The sequence below is a fragment of the Plutella xylostella genome, chromosome 27 (assembly GCF_932276165.1).
Source record: "Plutella xylostella chromosome 27, ilPluXylo3.1, whole genome shotgun sequence".
Lineage (NCBI taxonomy): Eukaryota > Metazoa > Arthropoda > Insecta > Lepidoptera > Plutellidae > Plutella > Plutella xylostella.
Window position 1 is genome coordinate 2,821,811 of NC_064007.1, and position 17,507 is coordinate 2,839,317.

At 34.9% G+C, this 17,507-nt stretch overlaps 2 non-coding genes across 2 annotated transcripts; both read right to left on the reverse strand.

Annotated features, from left to right (window-relative positions):
• Nucleotides 1–15,028: 15,028 nt before the first annotated feature.
• Nucleotides 15,029–15,102, reverse strand: Trnat-agu. Its single transcript has one exon. It is a non-coding gene; the product is annotated as a tRNA-Thr (tRNA).
• A 2,106-nt stretch (nucleotides 15,103–17,208) lies between these two features.
• Nucleotides 17,209–17,282, reverse strand: Trnat-agu. The gene has a single exon. It is a non-coding gene; the product is annotated as a tRNA-Thr (tRNA).
• Nucleotides 17,283–17,507: the final 225 nt, after the last annotated feature.

The following is a 17,507-nucleotide window of genomic DNA, read 5'->3' on the forward strand; positions in this document are numbered from 1 at the left end:
TTATGTTCCTTTCCAGTTGCGTCCCATATTATTGGATGTGCTTGTTGTTAAGTTCAATAAAATCTGTAACTTTTTAATTTTTCCATAAAGGTGACTATTTTTTGGATGAGAAATCCATTCTCGCTCGACGTCCGCACTCGTTGCGTGTTGCAACAGCACTGAGCAAAGCGCCAACGTGTGGGCGTGATCGCCAGCGTTGGCGCAGATTCCTTTGAGGCCGGCTCCACACGTTGGTCCCAACGTTCGTACCAACGTTGGACTGCAAATTGGGTAAGGCGTACATACGTTGGCTAACAAACTAGTTCTGTCCCGGCAGGGCCAACATGAAGATGTCCGATACAGAAATATTAACTGCTCTTAGGCGATAAATATGTGCTCATTAATGATTCCAGCTTTTTTTAAATCTTCAATTGAGAAGATCATGCCCATATTCTGTTGAATCCTACGCCATGCATGCTAATACATTTTGATTTTTATGTTCCTTTCGAGTTGCATCCTATATTATTGGATGTGCTTGTTGTTAAGTTCAATAAAATCTGTAACTATTTAATTTTTCCGTAAATGTGACGATTTTGTGGATGAGAAATCCATTCTCGCTTGACGTCCGCACTCGTTGCGTGTTGCAACAGCACTGAGCAAAGCGCCAACGTGTGGCCGTGATCGCCAGCGTTGGCGCAGATTCCTTTGATAAAACCGACACGAGCCGGCCAACTACCAACGCTCGCCCCAACGTTGGGGCCAATGCAATTTTCTAGATCCATACGTTGGACGAGTAGCGTTGGGACCTGCGTTGGGGCCAACGTATGGAGCCGGCGTGATAAAACCGACACGAGCCGGCCAACTACCAACGGTCGCCCCAACGTTGGGGCCAATGCAATTTTCTAGATCCATACGTTGGACGAGTAGCGTTGGGACCTGCGTTGGGGCCAACGTATGGAGCCGGCGTCAGAGTTTTCCCGCGCCGAAGTTTAACTTTTTTTGTTGTTTACTTTGGTGCATGGAGCGACCGCGCGTCACAGCCGCCCGACTACGAATACGGAGCCGGCACTACGGAGGCGATCGCTCCCGTTTTTTCTGCCAAAAAACCGCGTAAGAAAAGAGTCCTTTCATCCTTTGTGAGTTCATTTTACGATGTAAGTTAGGGTTGAACTTTAAACTGGAGTTTTTGTGTGTGTACGCGTGTGTTGCGATCTCCTTGGTGTTTGACCCTCTTTAACAGCTTTTTTGCCTCGTTAATTAGGTGTTTTTTTTAATAATATTAATCATTAGCGAATTGAGTTATTATTGTTAAGTATATTTTTTAAAGTTGTTAAACTATTTTAGTCGGACTTGCCTTAATTTCTTGAGATGATTTAAATTAATCTAGTCGTGTAAGTATAAGCTTACATTTGGTATAACAATGTAAGCTCGTAGTATGTGAACTTGTAGTACTTTCTTATCTGATTTAAGAAGCTTATCGGTCCTATTTCCAAAAAATTAAAAGTTGACAAAAGGTCTTTATCCTGAGATTCTTGAGGTAACATATACAATATTAAGCTTTGGAATGAATCCACTGTCGTCAAGAATCCGATATTATATCACATTTAATGTGGGTTAAATAAAAATATTATTTATAAAATTAAATAAAATTTAAACTTTCGGCGAACTATACCTGCCAAATAATCTTAAATTTATATTTTGCTAGGTATTATGAAGAATCAATAGTATTTTTTCTTGTACGATGTACAATTTTACTTAGACTTTTTGACACACACACCCAAAAAAACTTAATAATAATATGCATAGTTTTTCAACAGTAAATTTTGAAGGGTTAACTTTGCTTATAAAGCTTTCACCCCCTAGCCATTATTGCACATCCAAAACCCATAGAACCTTTGGTATTCGGCGATCTATTCAGCATACCAGCCTGAAGGTTTACACTACCTGCTAAAAAAGCTAATGAACTTCTAATTATATTATCTTAGATTTAAGATTATATGTATATAACGCATTAATTGAACTGTGATGTTGTGCAATTTTAGTATATTAAATAAACAAAATAAGTAAATAACTTTAAATCAATCTTCAACGGTAGTTAGGTACCATGTAGTTTTTGAAGTCGCCAGTAATAAGAGCCATTAACCGCTAGTTTCAATAACTATTCTTCTATCGATCATACTATTTTGATAGAATGCAACTTTTTATCGATAACGTAATAATTTATTTATTTAAAGACCAACAAATGATACACTTGTAACATACATCTAGGCTACATAAATAAAATACCTACTTAATAAAGTGTTCACTATCGATAGATAGAATATTGTATGTTGTAGGTTGTAGGTTGGCTGGTAGAAAATGCTTTTAGCATTAAGTCCACCTTTTGTACACTTATATTTCATATTTGTGCAATAAAGTATCAAAAAAATAAATAAATAAATATTGAAACTGGCAGTTCTTAAAACAAAATTCGGCAAGTACCTAGTTGTTACATGTTACCTACGGGTATAATGCACTGTGTGTCCACTATTCACAGAACAGACGCGTGTTGCGGTGCATAATGCGCCGTTCAGAAATAAACGTGACATTTCGAGGCGCGAACTCGATTCGGAATCGATCTTTTTTGTCTCGAAGCCGGCTCGATTCGCGTCGGCGAGGAAATTAATTACGTACCAATTCTGCGTCTATCTAGGTAATATTATGTATTGGATAAACCCTTCTTTCATTGGAAGGAGACCCGTACCCCAGCATTGAGGACATGATGCAAGCAATAAAATGATTCACCTATCATTGCCGTTTCATATTATTATGTATTGTCACTGTAACTTTTTTATTCATAACTTGGCAGTTTTTTATACTAACACAGAGTTTCATGGTTTCGTTATTCACGAATTAAAAGTAATATAACTGTGTTATTCCTCAAAACTTTAACTTATTTTTATTTCTTATATTTTATTATTATTAGTTCAGCCATAAGGCTAAATATATTGGATCTATAAAGATCTAGTGTAAAATGATTACTTAATTCACACTAAAGGCGGTGCAGTATCATTTACCCAATTGAATAGGAATTTATTATCGATTTTGTGCGTTTATCGTATCGACAATTCGACATGCTAAGATGTAAGCGAAAACGAAAAAAGTTACCCTTTACGCTTAAATTTTCAGTATTTTATTTTATTCAACAACTAATATCTCTATTTATATAACTACTATTTGGTTGGTAGCCAATACACAAACACGAGAAGGATGACTTATGGCTGAAACCTACACGACAGCCACTGTGAATGATCCATTGTTAAACTTTTCATGATGAATGTACAGCTTAACTTATCGACTGAATTAGATTAGGTACTAGATGACATTTATAATTGTAAACTAGAGCTATATAAACAAAGTTATCTTTGCAACGGGTTAAAATGAGAGATATTTTTTTACCGGTAGCCCTGAATGAGTTAGAATACTACGAAGTTAGTAATACGAGATATTAAAACCCATAAAATAACATTGAAAACACATAACCCATATGTATGGTTTTAATTTTAACACCGTCGCCCCATATACATGTATATGTGGCTACAGTTAAATAATATAATGTTTCCATCCTATGCCTTCCTCATTCATCCAATACTAACAAGTTATAGCTTAATTTAGGGTACAAAAGGTCACGGTCTTATCGCTTCAAGTGATCTCTTCCAGAAAACATTCGGATGGATGGCCTAAAATATTGATATTAGGTGCAGTTACTTATGAATATGAATGTAGAGTTTAATCTGTCAACATCTGCATCCGCTTCAATTTAAATTTTCTAAACTCAAAAGCAATAAAAAAAGTATCAATTGAACAAAAAGCAAGCTTGTGTGTGATTAAAGAATGCAATTGAAGAAATATTCAAAAGGACATGTTCTGAAATTAACCTTAACATACACAACGTATGGTACAATTTCGTAAAAAATACCGACTGAGAAAACAGAACTCTTCCAATATGAAAAGTTTCCAATCTCAATTGAACTTCCTTTCTTCAATGGATAATAAAGCACAAAGAACACATAAAGTTTCAAGGGAAAATTCCTCGTATTCTTGTAGGCTTAAGACCTAAAATCGGTTAACCGTGAGAACTTCTTACACCATTTTTAAGTAAGACTATTAGATTATACGTAGAGGAAGGGACGAAGTACGTAACCTGATTTATTTAAAAATGGAAGAACTTGCTGTATGATTTTTAAAAAGAATATTGTAAAATGTGAAAATACTGGCTGGTTTATAAAGAGAGCTTTCTCGTAGCGTTTCGTAGCGCCGTAGCTCGTAGCACTTTCAGTAGCGCGGAGAAAAAAAAGAATTGTGAATTTTGTGCAATTAGAACAATTTTTTATAATAATAATTGTTATGATGCTTACCGAATAAGCAAAAATCTACGATTGTTAGGTACTATTTTACAATTATTATGAACCTTACGTAAATCGCCGTAACCGAGAAAAAGCCAAATTCTTAAATAACAAAAGAACAACGATCGCATGATTATGTTCTTGAACGCCCAGAAAACACATTTAAAAAAATACCTACGTTAATCAAAATCGGTTCATCTGTTTGCCGCAGACACAGAGTCTTTAAACTTACAAACACTAATAATTCCCTAAGTATAAGAGTCTAAAACACTAAATTATAAAAATTATAAAGAAAAGTTCCCATGCACTGTCTTTTTCAATTTACTCGCTTAGCAAAGCTAAAGGAGGGTTGAGTGTGTGCGTGAGGGAATGATACTCGAGTCAGTGTGAGCTGTAGAGCGTGTTCATGATAAATCATACAAATGTATTTGTGATCGGAGGTAGGGGTGCCCACTGTTTTAGCGGCAAATGTAAATTATTCAGAAAATAAATTAAGATATGATTGACGGACAAAACTTGAGTGTGGAATGAGAATAGGTTTTAAATGTAGGTAGTAATGTAAAAAAACTTTTATAATTAGGTATTTATTTTTGTTTCAGTATTTAAAAAAATAACAGATGTTGGTTATTCGTTTACATAATATACTGTAAGTACAACGTAAATTTTCGTTTTTAATTTCTCACGGAAAACCAAAGCTTTTTTGAACGACACCAATATTATGCTTAAGTATAATGAATTCAAGAACACCTATATTTCAATAACTGCAGCCCTGACGGCCGAATGGCGTAGTGGTTAGTGACCCTGACTACTGAGCCGATGGTCCCGGGTTCGATTCCCGGCCGGGGCAGATATTTGTTTAAACACAGATATTTGTTCTCGGGTCTTGGATGTGCCCGTAAAATGGCAATAGGCCCGCCCCCTATTACATTGGGACTAACATAACAATCTGGCGAAAAGTGGGTGCAGCAATGCACCTCTGCCTACCCCGCAAGGGAGTACATTTGTACAAGGCGTGAGTGCGTGTTTTTTTTTTTTTTTGCAGCCCTGACTCGCACGCACACACGCAAACAGCCGCTAGTGTGCGTACAACGTTGCATTTCTCCATTTTTATATTGTAATTTATTGGTCTGTAACCAAGTTAATTATTGCGATTTTTGTATTAAACGTTGGAAATTATTTATTTTCAACATCTCCGCCAGAGATGCGTTTGGCTCGTATTTACCGCGAATCGACTCGTTTTGTATCGATACCGTGTTTTTTTCTTCTTTCATTCGTAATCGATTTATTTTTCTCGATTCCCCAACGATTGATGTTGGCGTAATTATGAGTTGGTATGTTTTGAATTTTTGAAACGACAATTCGAGGAAATAAATGGTAGTGAATTATGTTTGTTCGCTCATTTTCGTTTAATTTTAATTAGCGATCGAGGTAAGTGGTTCAATAATTACACAGGCTTGCGTGTATGGACATAAACATCGAGATGACATATTGTTGCTTTAATTGTAAGCACATCTAGGAACTAAATTGCTACAAGAATCCATATACCTACATAACCTAGGAAAGTGAACCTGATACAAGTTTCGAACACATTCTGAAAAACGTAATAATCCAAGAGCACTTTACTGCTATACATTTACCAAACGTTTACAGTATCTACAGGGTGTTGCAAAAAGGGTATACTAAGCCGAAACCTACATGTGCAGCATCTAAGCCCGAAACTGAAATCAGAATTTGAAAATTCGCGAAAAAAAAATTTCATTTTCCATAGAAACTTTGTTGGTCACGTGACTTTTACTATGAAAAAAAATATTTTTTTCGCCAATTTCCAAATTCTGATTTCAGTTTCGGGCTTAGATATACCAAGCTGCACATGTAGGTTTCGGCTTAGTATACCAATTTTGCAACACCCTGTATAGGTTTACCTATACAGTCAGTGTACCTGGGGAGTCAGCAATTGACAAATTACGTACCTATCGCGAACTTATATTGACAAAGATTTTCGGATGCAAAATACGAAAATGCTATTTTGTTTTCACGATAGGGCCCCTGTTCTAACTGGCTAATCGTCTTACCGCGGTAACAATATTTGACTGGTGGTTGATTTAAAGTTAGAAGCTAGAATAACTTTATCAGTGCTTACTAAAAATATTAAAGATAAAATTGTACATTTTTTGATTTAACGAAGCTATCCTTGGGGTCCTTACGTCTTTGGATAAAACTTCTCACACGAAAATTTTCTTCTAAGATAGCAAAACAATGCGACCGCGATCTATCAATAATCCTTTACAATAACGGATAAAAGATCAAAAAAGAATCACTGTATCGAATTTCAAAAATACACAGGGTTAAACTCAGTTCACAATGTCGAGACCTCATCAGGAAATGGGGTCACGTTTTATGGCAAAAAAATGCACTTTTAACATAAAAAAGCGTTTTTAACACAAAAGTTTAAAAAAAGATACCACTTCTAAATGATCTACTTTTTAAATTTGCTCGAACGAGATAACCCTAAAATTGGGGTGCATCGTGGGAAATGGTTCTGGTTTGAACTGAGGGTACAGATCAGGTCGCGAATCATAAAAGATTCACTAAATTAAGTTTGTGTGAAAGAATAAGATATGCAGGTTTTTATATCACACAGACATTTTCAATTCATCATAGGAACGCGGGGCTTTTTGTAATGACGAGGAACACAAAACTTTAATAACGAAATTCTTTACGAGTTCTTATTTGTAGTCTTAACTCTTTGGCATCTTTTCCTTAACAAAGTATTTTTATGAGATATCCTGGTTTAACAAACTGGATTATCTTCATCATTTTTAATAAGTAATTGAAAGTCTCACAATCATTATTGATCTATTCTTAGTCAACCCTTTAATACAATTCCGCAATTTTTCACAATAGTAGTGTACGATTCCTATTTGACCCCGGGTCACACATGTATCGAATTTCCGCAACAAATAAGTAAACCTTAACTAAAATTTACCGCAAATTTCTACGACGAATCAACCTTTATAATAACTGACCTCTTTCGAACAAAAAAAGCCGTAAGGTCACAGGAGAGTAAAGAAAGGATCAATAAGTGACCCCTTCATAATACGCCTTAAGAAATTGTAAATTGTGACCCCATCTACTTTTTGCATTTTTTTCTAAAGGTGGTCAAAAAGGAGCGAGCCACGCGGACAATAGCTACTGATTGAGAATAAAAGTCAAAATGAATAAATTGGCAAATAAAGTGTAGCGGGCATCGGGAAGTGAATGAAGAAATCGATTGTTGTCCAAGTCGATATTTTAATCTGGGCCTTTACGTCATTGTTAGTAAGTGTGTGTAAGTTTTTTTTAAATAAGTTTTGTGTGACTGGACTAAATTTAATAAAAGCCACTCTACTTACTTATTTGCTTACTACTTATGTACCAAACATAAGTGAGTATATATTAATTACCTACCTAATTTTCATAATTATTTGCAACTTTAATTATTGCATTCCAAAATATCCCGATACTCCCGATACTTTGGTTGTAATAATCCATAAAACCGTTATTAATTTCGCCCACAACAAAAACCGTATAAAGAAACCCAAAACTGCAACTATAAAAATCTCAAATTACAGCAAACAGTTATAAATCAGAACTTTAAATTTCTAAAAAAAACTATCTCACGCGTCCGCATCATCTGTTGCTTCCTAAAAGGGGTGAATTTGGCATTTTTGTAGAAAACACACAATGGCAAACGGGACCTCTGCTAAACAGTTAGCGAAAAAAAAACATAAAAATACGGAAGATATCGTCTTTCGCGCAAAAGGGCGTTCTTAAAAAGCGTATCTAACTCTTTCCCATGGGTCTTAACCTTGGCGAAGTTTTTTTGTCAAAAATTGAGACACCTTTGCGATCTTTCCGTTTTTATGAATTGTCTGTTCGGGTTTTTTTATGCGAAGCCGATGAGCAAAGGGCGAAGGGTCGAGCCCCCATTCAGCCGCCCATTGTGTGCGCCGAGGTCTCGCAGGTGGGTCAGATGAGACCAACATCCAGATTGAGGGTTAGGTACCTAAGTTAATAGATTTTTATGATAAGATTTTCGGTTTAAATAGTTGGTCTAATCAATAAAATGTAGGCACTGAACCCAAATTCTTATAAAACTAATTTTAGGTTTCATTTGTAAAAGCATGTTTTAAAACTTAGAGCAAAACCCTTTAAAATTAAAACCGCCAATTAAATCCGAAGATGGCGCGTCAAAGCGGTCCACATAATGACGAATAATTTGCAAAAAAGTAATTGTCATCAAATACTCTCACTCTTGTACATAATATTTGTACAGTGGGCACAAAAAGCGGTCGATCAAAATAGGCATAATTACAGATATTTCGAGTTAGCAATGGCTGCTGAAGATTTTCCAAAAATTACACGATGGCAAAAACGCGGGAATTTTAGGAAATACGCGGCGTCTGCGGGCGCCCTCGGACGAGGCAGTAGCTGACATTTGTGACATACTGGTGTGGCCTCTACTCACTTACCACGACCAGTGAAGTAATTTAATCAATTATATTTAATACATACCTACCTACTAAATAATAATTTGCGTTTTTAGTTTGTCAAATAAGTAAGTAATACCTATGTAGCCGCTTTATGATTTTAACTCATAGTAGGTACTTATTAAACCAGATATAAATAGTATATAAATAGTAGGGATCTATTATAATTTACTCTAAAACAAAATATTTTAGAAATCATCTCAGTATTACTTGATGAGTCTAATCATCTGAATCATGCAATATTTTCGAAATATGTACTTAGTTGTTATACAAATAAGTAGTAGTTGCGGCCTTACACTCGACGGGCGCTGCAGCCGTCTCGCTCTCATGAAAGAAAGTGATCGTCCGTCCTTGTCGCGCTCACTTGTTCGCGGGTTTCAAAAAATTTGAACACTCAAAAATGTGAACCGCGCAAAATGGGCGGCATAGTTGTCGAACTGTGTCGTTATATTTTTGTTTAAATTTTGAAAATTAATAAACGAGCGGTCGCGAGCCACATTCCCGGTCGTCCTCAGGCTTAATTAGATATTTTTTCACGTATTTTAATGCTTTTTCGTCTGTGAAAATGATAGAAGGAATTCAGGATTAGTATTTAATTTTGTTGTTTTGATTTAAGTAATTGCGCGTTTATTTATCGTCGTTTAATTTTGTTAATTGATTTAAGGACCCAAATTTTATGCAGTATTTTTTTAAAAACTTTTTAATTTCATTTTTTTTATCTAAGTATAATTATTTAAATAGATAATGTACTCGATACGAAATGAAACTAAGTACTTAATGATTATATTTTTCTCTTAATCATTTCAGAGTCTTAATAACCTAAAAATCTGAATTCGCTTTTTTCCACTGTTACCCTCCCTATCCTCAGAACATCACAAAAAGGCTCAGAATAAGTAATAACGGGTGAACTCCACAACTCAGCAGGAACTGCGCCCGCGCCGCTTCCTTCTTACACGGAACAGCGAGCACTGTGGAGACGGCATTCGATAAAAAAAATGAAAAATATACCTAATACTCGCGAGGTAGGTTTGTCAAGTTTCAGTGACATAACGAAATTAGTCCTAAACGGAAAAGTCTATATTTATGACGCCCTCTTCAATATTGTTTAACGCATCCGAATATTACCAACTAAAAACTATAATATTGAGTTCAAATATGAAATTAAGTTTTTTAAATTAGGGCCTTTTGATATCGGCATTTTGTGGGCGCAACGGTTTTAAAGCTCGCCAGTGTATGTAGGTATGTACTTTACTATGTAGAACTCGCTTTGATCGAAAACTTCACTTTACGCTATGAAAATCTAGAGTAAATCAGGGGATACAAATTAAGTACCTATGTGTTAATTTATTACCTAGTTAATTTGCTACCAAATTTCATAAAAAATTTACTTGTTTCTCAGTGAAGAAGCAACTCCACATAGTTCTATCGTCGCAGCTCCGGATCAACCCTTTCAAAAATCCATCTTTTTATAAAAATGTTTCTATTTTTATATTTTTTATCCCTCCAGCCGTCTGTAACATGACGCGGCGGATTTTGTCAAAATATTACACTGTCACCGATTTTTTTGATACTAAATCACCCCTTTTCTTAACGTCTTGCACAAAGGGTTGCGACATCTGATATTTTGTGATCAAAGATATCTGCCAGTAATGACAAGTTTGTAGTGAAGTTTTTGCGTGTTTAACGAACTGTAAATTTTTTGCCTTTTCTCAGCTGATACTGTCATCGCGGGACCGCTGACTGCGAAAAAACGTTACTTGCAAAATGAGTGACAAGCTCAAAGTTAACTACTTAACAAATAACAGTAAAGTTTGAATTCTACTCTGTTTTTCAATATTTAAATACATTATACCTATCAGTAACAAGTTAATATTAAGTTTTTGTTTCGATTTATTATTGTCTATATTTTATAATAATTTGGTTATGATGCCTAAAATAAACGTCTCTTCTGCAAATTAACTAGGAAGTAAAAAAGCTCCTTCTAGAGGCGATGCACTTTTATTTTAGGCAATACCTCCTCTTTGTAATTTTCAATTGATGAAGACATTTTGACAAGATATAAGTAATATAAATCCATGAACACTCCTTTAATTTTTTCGCTATTATTCTATCCATACTTTCGAAGTCACCGTATAAGAATTCAAACATCGAACAGTTCATTTCTTATTTCTAAAGAACCAATTCTCATGCCAGCCTCGTCGCGTTCTAAATATAAAAACTCTTTTTTGTCAAATATGGAAGGGTTAAGTTAAAAACATTCTATTTTCGAATTGTTAAAAAGTTCACATTGTATGGAATACGTCAAAACTTCATAGGCTTATTGCAGTACAACCGAAATTGGCACATAAATCTTAAGTAAGTAGTATTTATTACTATATTTCCCAGTATGTGTTTGTATCAATTAATTTATCATTGAGACAGTGAACTAGTGAGATTTAGTTGGAACTTCATATTTTATTAATTGTTGACTAATGAAGCTAGTAAGTAGGTACTAGGTAGGTACTTTCAATTTCTATGACACGTGTGAGTCATAAACAGCATTTTATCATTTGTACCTATTTCAATTTAATTTTAAATACAATAATTTTATTATTATCATCTTCTATAGATTTAGACCACTTTAGTTAATACGGCTTACAGAATCACGGTTGTAATGAATAAAAAAAACTCTAATGTATACATAAATTATGAATACGAATAACCACGTGAATATAAATATTTTATTCATTCGTTTAGATATACTTAAGTAACTATATAGACATTTTATCTTTGTCTTTCAGATATGCTACATAACATTATTCCTTTTTCAAATGATACGAAAGACACAGGAAACGTGAGTTTTTTGTCACTTCCACATCTAGCCAGCTTCACATAATATGTTATGTCCCTTTCTGACACAAAATTAAAAACCTTTGTAAGAGCAGGACAGAGACAGCTCCTCAGCTTCTCGCTTCAGGTGTGTTGACAAGAACAGATGTTGTAGAGATGTCGGCATTACACAATTACGATTCTATTTAATTATTTTTTTCTCGCGTCATTTGTTATTTGGGATTTGGGAAGTGTAGGCGTGAGGTTAGTCACTCATGTATATGAAAACAATTGAATTTGGATTTGTTCATGTCATGCCTGTTCCGTAACTAACTTACCTATTGAGAAATCTACGGCCTTACCTGAAAAACTTTATAGAAAATGATGTTAAACGTTGTTTAAATTGTTTTGGTATACTTATCGTCAACTTCATCTTGCCTATCAATAAAAATGTCCAGCTATATTTTTATAAGCAGGATTTTAAAAAAAAAGTCTCGTTGTCAACTTACTATTACGTCACAAAGTAAAAAAAAACATTAATCACTCTCCGTCATACAGTTCTGACACACACAGGCGAATGATTTAAACTAGACCAAAATCTCAAATTTAAAGCTTTAACAAAAGCTCGAAACACAATATCTCATTATGACGAAAAAATTCAATGGGAAATTACGAGATTTGACCCAAAAAAATCACCCTCCGCGAAAGGGTTATAGACAGAGACGGAATAAAATCGTATGAAAATAGAAAGAAATAGCAATAAAGCCAACCCTTTGGCTGCACCTGGACCGCTTTTTATTCGATAGTTTTTGTGTTTAAAATTTAAAAAACGTGCAAAATTCACTCTGTTTAGGGTCAATATTGATTTTTGTATCGTCTAAACGTTGTATCATAATACACGTTCGTTAGCTAATGTGCTTTACTTAGTGGGATGTTTTATTATTAAATATTTATTTTATAAATTAGTGCTTAGGCACTAATGTTTTTCTGCTGATAGATATTTCATATTTGGTAATTTTAAGTAGTTCTGATTTTTACCAAACTCTAAATGTCTTAAGTAGGTAGGTACCTACTTATGTAACTTTAACAAATACTTCAAGGACAGACGAAACTAAGCTAAGGTATATATAGTATATAAGTACATCGATGATCGAGATAATGACAAATGTATACTTACCTAATAATCATGATTTCAGAGTTTGGAAAAAGTAAACTTTTAGTCATGATTCCACTCTAAATTTATAAGAGTAAAAATATCAGTCATCCTTTTTTGATATAAAAGGTTTTAAGAAATCTTTAAAAAGCTCGTAATGATCTCAGTGCTATAGTCTAACATGTAATTATAAAGATGTGTAGATGTGTACTCATTATAGATTCAAAGACTTTGATACGAGTTCAGTTTCCTAGAAGCGCCGTTTTATAATAAACTCGAAATAAGATCCCTTTGCCCCTCTGTGGCCTTTAATATGTAGAAATGCAGGGGGCAGGGTAGAGCCAGCCGACTGGCAACCACTTTAACACACAAATAAAAAGTTACAATACATACGCACTCCTTACAGAAAACATGACTTAGCACAATCGTGTGGATTCCATATTCAAAACGGAATCTTATTTTAAAATATGAAATCTCGGAGATGCGTTCAAAGATTTATGTTTATTTTCTTTTTTTCACATTTCTTTATCGATTCATTCGATGAGTGACGCGGTGGGTGTTTTTTATGTTGGTAATATACGCACAGTAATGTTTTATAAGTATTTCTCGGCTTTTATGACTAGGTAAGTACATTTATGTTTTCTTCGTGTTAGGAATTACCTACCGAGGTAATTTAAATAAAGGATGGTCCCAGTTCCCTTCTGGTAACACCACCGTCTCTTAAATCGATGTAGTTAAGTACTACTAAGTGCCTTCCTTATTTAAGTTCTATAATACCGATTTTATGATATTCTATTCAGGCCTTTATTTAATAAATTTTCCTAATCATCTTAATAATTAATTTTAAAATCATTACAGGCAATAATCATATTTTTTACAATGACATACCTTTAAACAATTTTAAGGTTAAACTGGACATCCTCACGTGCAAACGCCACAAGTAGTTCCCGCCATCGAAAACCCATTAACGAATTTAAGATGAAAAACAAAACAAGATCTGAGAAACAATTAAAAAAGGAACAGACTGCAACGGACGAGCGGAACAAAAAGTATCATATCTCCATTCCATATTTCAATATTTATCAAAAGATCGTTCGTTTTCGAACAAAATTCAAAAAGGGTTTACGCTTTACGTTTCTTGGTGGTTAGGGTTCCGGCGCGAGCGTGGAAAACGGTAGTAGGTACCTAATTTGTCTTTCATTGAGATCAAAGTGACAAATTAAAGATTATTATTAAATTCTTTATTGCACAATAATAAATATAATATGTACATAGGCGAACTTAATGCTAACAGCATTCTCTTCCAGCTAACCTTGGTTGTTGTGGAGAAAGTGATAGGTAGTGCGATAGACTGAGAGGGAAAGATAATTTGTTAAAGGTTGACTGGAAGACATCGCTAGTAGCTATTGTTCAGGGGATAAGGTCACGTTTGAGAAACATTGCGTAAAATATAGACAGTTGGGCTGGTCACCTGCGTTTTCAGTTAATTATTTAATCAGCTGTGTATTTGCGGAAATTACAAACATTGATATTTATATAAATTTGATCAAACAATTACTTGAATGTATGTATTTAGTATGTGGTTGTCTGGAAGAGATTACTTTTAGCAGGCCGCTGATTGTACTACAACTACATAGCGATAAAAATATGTACTGTAGGTATCTATGTAATTTAACATAAATAAATGTATCATAAAAATCTTCCTAGTGTCGCAGATGCCTGCAAGAACCCAGTATTTCTGGTTATATTAGGACTTGCCTAAAAGGATTTATTCTTTTGTTCAGTTCGTTTCTCTTATTATTAATGAGTGAGGTTGGCTGGAATACACTTTTTTATTATGATTCCATTTTTGAATTTTTTACATGATTCCTTTAGATCGCATTGGAATCTATATTTAGAAGGTACTTATATAGGTATGTATATTGTATAGAGACATTTAAAATGAAAAAATGCATTATTGCCACCTACTTATTTCTTTTTTAACTCAGTATGTAAGTACCTAGTAGGTACATAACATAGTATCGGGTTTCCTAAAACTCAGTAGACACATAACATAGTTATTCAAAAAAAGTAACTTTGCGAGAAGCTAGGAAGAAGGGCGTGCCCAAGGATACAGTATTTGTGGCACCTCCTGGTATAGCTGAAGATGATAAAAAAATAATATTCCACACTGAAGGCCCCGACGAGATTCGAACTCGTGATCTCCTGTTTACTAGACAGGCGCTTTAACCAACTAAGCCACGGCGCCTCTGACGTGTGGGACAAAAAAATATATTTTATTTTACATTTTTATAAAAAGTTTTACAAAACTACAATATTGTGCATTCTTAATCAGAAGCATATAATTATCTCCAAAAATAATAATAAAATGGGTTTTCAAAGGTCACTTCCATAATGTTTAATATGTTTATCTAATATGTATGTGCACTGTGAAGAGTTGAAGACTCAACTATTCCGGTCTTTGTCTAACCTGATAGCTGTGTCCTTGTCTCGTTAGCTAATCTAAATCCATTCTAAATCCAGTATTTTTTATATATACTTATTAATACATACGTACATGTACCTATACGATACATAGGTGATGAAGGTCATTAGGTAAACGTAAAAAAATCGACAGAATTTAACACTACTAATATCAGTCAACCCATTTTTGTTTTTCTAACACCCTGTAGTAATATCTAAGAACTTATTTAAATGAAAGTTTAAGCAAAAAAGGATCCCTATACGCATCTCAGCACAATTAACATTAATTTAAAATACATTAAAATGTAAATTTATTCTCAAAATGCAAAATATACTGTGCGTGTATTAACTGAGTTTTGTAGCTTCAAATCATTTCTTGATTTTTCATATCTCATTTGATTCTCGGAGTGGGGACAAGGGAAACGTGGAGAGGATATTTTGAACAAAATATTTCTGATACTAAAATTAACACCTCGGGCTTACCATAATTAAACAAATTGGAGGTACTTATGTATGGACTGTATGGTATAAATATTTTGCATGACTTATGCTTAGACAATCAAGTAAGTACCTATTACTTCGCTGGTGCCGTTCAGTGAACAGTGAACAACTTGATAGTTCCTTAAGTTGGGTAATATATATAAATATTAACACTCACACCTTGTACTAATGTACTCCCTTGCGGGGTAGGCAGAGGTGCATTGCTGCACCCACTTTTCGCCAGTGTTTATGTTAGTCCCAATGTAATAGGGGGCGGGCCTATTGCCATTTTACGGGCACATCCAAGACCCGAGAACAAATATCTGTGTTTAAACAAATATCTGCCCCAGCCGTGAATCGAACCCGGGACCTTCGGCTCAAGAGTCACCGTTGCTAACCGCTGCGCCATCCGGTCGTCAGAGTCAGGTCTGAAGTTGGGTGCGATTACAATTTTGTGCTTTGTCAAACTAACCAACTGTCTATCTTAGAAATAATGAAAGAGCACTTTGTTTACCAAGTTGTGTGAACCGAACTCTATAAGGGCTGGGGCTTGTACCTATACAAAACTGCGTTGCGCCGCATCGCAAAGACCTGCGACAGTAATCAAGAGGGCCTATCACGGGCTAACGTGACAATTCAATACTATTTTAACAAACATATGGAAAAAAAGCGATAACGTAGTCACTTTTGGAACTATTCTATTGTTGTTTGTGTGTATGTACCTTTTGGAACTAACAAATTTGCCTTATATTTTGACAGCGACGGTTGACGATAATTTTGATAGGCAACGCAACGTAAACTGAGAGTCATTCGAAAATCTTGTAATCGCTGCAAATTTGCCCTGAGGAACTGTGAAAACAGTTTCAGATGTTTGCGATGCGACATCGAAACGCAGTTTTGTGTACAAGCCCTAAGTCAGCTCCACAGATTCCCTGTTCCCGCGGTTACAATGCTTTACGACGCCGTCCCCGGGCGTCGTTTATTTGTGCGATCGGCCCGTACTGATTTAAAACGCATGTGTCTTCAGTTCGATTCCCGGCACTACCCGATTCAGAGACGCTTTGGACCGTCACTTTCGATTTGGCTGTTCGCTGTTTGATTTTTTTGGAGTACATAAATAGAGCTTCCACTATGTTATTGTATTTTTGACGTTTCCTTATGTCTGGTAAGTAAAGTTGGTTTTCCTTTGCAGTTGTCAAATATGTATGGGATTTCGAATGTCAAAAAACCAATAATATACCTAATGGACAGAGTATAATGATTTTGATGACTTTTGATCAGTAAAAAGTCAAGTATAATTGGGAGTTCTGGATTAGAGCTCTGGAGCAGTCCTTGGGAGAGACCTAAGTATGTCCTGCAGTCGATGAGTGACGGCTGATGATGATGATGAAAAAATAATATTCCACAGTGAAGGCCCCGACGAGATTCGAACTCGTGATCTCCTGTTTACTAGACAGGCGCTTTAACCAACTAAGCCACGGCGCCTCTGACGATTAAATACAAATATACAAAGATAAAATAAGTTTTTTCACATTTTCGGAGGTGAGTATGTAAATACGATATTTTGTTATCACAGGTGATGACATTTTATAAATCTACACAATCATATATTTTATTACAGGTAGTTACATTGTAAATACCTAATCAGAACTTGTTAATTTAAGTATTATGTACACTATAGCTATTATTGTGCTGTATTACAAAATAATC